A 3,275-nucleotide genomic window follows, 5' to 3' on the forward strand; every position below is an offset into this window, starting at 1 on the left:
TCAGAAATCAGTTGCATTTGTATACACCAATAACAAACTATTAGAAAGAGAAATTAAGAAAATAATCAATTGCTTAAAAAACAATAAAATACTTAGGAATAAATTTAACCAAGGAAATAAAAGACCTGTACTCAGAAAATTATAAGATATTGAAGAGAGAAATTAAGAAGATACAAATAAATGGAAACACATACCATGCTCATGGATAGAAAAAATTAATGTAATTAAAATGTACATACTACCTAAGGCATTATATAGATTCAACACAATCCCTATCAAATTACCAATGACATTTTTCACAGAACTAGAACATTAATCCTAAAATGTATATGGAACCATAAAATACCCCAAATAGCCATGACAATCTTAAGAAATAAGAACAAAGGGGGAGGTATCACACTATCTGATATCAAATCATACTACAAGGCTAAAGTAATCAAAATAGCATGGTATTGGCATAAAAACAGACACACAGGAATGGAACAGAATAGAGAACCCAGAAATAAATCCATACCTATATGGTCATTTAATCTATGACTTAAAACTTTATAAACCCTTTTTTTTTCCTTGGACCTAGCGACAGAGAAGAATATTCATTTAATCTTTATTAGAAGTTTGAGTTTGCTTCCAATATCAATATTCTTACAGTCTATCCCATTCCACAAAGTGATTTTTCTAGAGGGGGCTAAACGTGTATAAAATAGTAATTACTGTATTTCTCATGGTTGTATCAGTCTCTATAGATGACAAAATACGTTTTTTTATGGTGGTGACCTTACAACCATCCTAACAATATTTATTATTTATCTATATTTAAAGTTTCAAGCAAAACAAACAAGGAAAGCAAATAAATAACAAACCTCCAACACCACCACCAATACAGAGCACCTGGGCTCTGAATTTGAGAGAATATCTGGCTACTGTACAGTTGGACAGCCTCAGAAAGAACACCTGAAACCATGTCTTCTACACTAAACCCCAGTAAAAGTCCCCCTCTTTTAAGCAAGCTTCCTGGAGACATAGCTTGGTATCTGTGATAGCATATCTATGGTATTTTTGCAGCCAGAAAGATTAAGCTCTGTCATGTTTTTTTAATCTCTCTAAGCTTTGATTTCTTCATCTATACAATGAAGTTAATGTTTCTGTGTGGATTAAATACAACACATTTGGAGCACTTGGCATCAAATGTGGAATATAATGTATTTTTGAAGTTGTAAGTTACTAACACTGTTTCTGATCATGTGGTCAATGTGAGGTGTAGTATAATATAATGGATACACTTGCCCCAAAAAGTGGAGTTTTTGAAATCCTGTCTAGGAGGCACCTTATAAGCTGAGTTACATGAGTAAATTTGCAGCCCCCTTAGATACAACTTTTCAGTACAATTAAGCAAAATTAACTGTTTCCACTTTATCTTATCTCTACTGGAGGTAAAATAAGTTGAAACAAATGAAAATAATCACTATTTGAAATATAAACTTTTATGCTAATGTGCATGTGATTCTTTAGTTACTTTGAACATTTTTTTCAGGGCCATCAATATAATATGTAACCATTTAAGATGTAGCTATGGCAAGTTCTCCAGACCAGGAGTATAAGAAACTGGGGTTAGGAAAACTGCTTGCCCATAAGCCATCATCTCTCCAGAAATAATTATTTAAATCAGAGAGAAAAATATCTCATCAAATTCACTTATTAACACAATTTTATGTGGAAGTTTTTACAGTAAGTTTAGGAGCAATAAAATCTAGAGATACAAAACATAAATTATATAGAAATAATAGAGCCTGTAAAATTGACCAATAATCTCTAATTTATCAGATTACACTAGCTGTATTTACCTTAGTTCATTTTACTATGATTATTGTCCATTTAATCTTTTTTTAACCCTCATTATTTTTAATCCATGGGTTTTAAGATACATGTTGAAAAGGTAAGATTATAAAGAGGTTAATGTAAAGCACATATAATTTTTCTATGTTAATTTCCAAAACCTCTCTTAGCACCCTATATTCATACTATTATTTTGAAAATATTTCCCTTTAAATATACATAAGACCAGATCCAGTAATTAATGTTTATATTCCTGTATATAGATATTTAAAGNTTGTTCTTCAGTCTAGTTGTGGAGGACGTTGCTTCACTGGCCCATGTTGGTATTATCATTGTGCTCTTCCCGGGCGAGGCAGATCGGTCACCAGCCATCAGATGGCCACTCACGGGGGCTCACAGCAGCTCATGAAAGCTCATGCCAGCTGCCGGCCAGCCCCATTGCAGCCTATGCCGTCACTGGCAACTCACGGCAGCCCAGCTCCAGGTTGAGCTGTTGTTCACCATCTTAGCTGTAGAGGGTGCAGTGTCACTGGTCCTCATGTGGGATCCGAACCGGGGCTCTACTGAAAGAAGAATCTCAATGATAATTTGAGTGAATGAATAAATTAAAATTTAATATGGTGCTTTTTTTTGTTCAATGAAGTTTAGAAGCTATTCCAAATTCATCAAATCCATAAATTCACATTTATAGAATCTATTAAGATGTATTCTGGCTATATAATAATTTCATATTTTGGAATGAGAAAGCCGAACTATAATTGGTATAGCACATTGACTTAAAAATCCTCAACAAAATATTAGCAAACTGAGTTCAGCAATACATTTAAAAGATTATATACACCACGATCAAGTGGGATTCATTTCTAGTATGCAAGGTTCGTTCAACATCCACAAATCAATTAACATGATACACTACATTAACAAAATGAAAAATAAAAATCATATGATCATATCAATAGATGCAGAAAAAGCATTTGACAATTCTAGCAGCCATTTATGATAAAAACTCTTAGCAAAGTGGGATTAGAGGAATCATATCTCAACATAATAAAGGCCATATATGATAAGCCCAAAGCTAGTATCATACTCAATGGAGAAAAACTAAAAGCATTCTTCTTAAGATCAAGGCTGCCCACTTTCACCACTTTTATTCGACATAGTTCTAGAAGTTCTAGCCACAGCAATCAGGCAAGAAAGAGAAACAAAATGCATCCGAATTGGAAAGGAGGAAGTAAAATTGTCATTACATGTGGATGACATGCTACTATATATGTAGAGAAACCCAAAGACTCCAGCAAAAATCTATCAGAACTGATTAATGAATTTGGAAAAGTAGCAGGATACAAAATTGATATTCAGAAATCAGTTGCATTTGTATACACCAATAACAAACTATTAGAAAGAGAAATTAAGAAAATAATCAATTGCTTAAAAAACAATAA

This window comes from Hipposideros armiger, unplaced genomic scaffold, assembly GCF_001890085.2.
Source record: "Hipposideros armiger isolate ML-2016 unplaced genomic scaffold, ASM189008v1 scaffold_571, whole genome shotgun sequence".
In the NCBI taxonomy this organism is placed as follows: domain Eukaryota; kingdom Metazoa; phylum Chordata; class Mammalia; order Chiroptera; family Hipposideridae; genus Hipposideros; species Hipposideros armiger.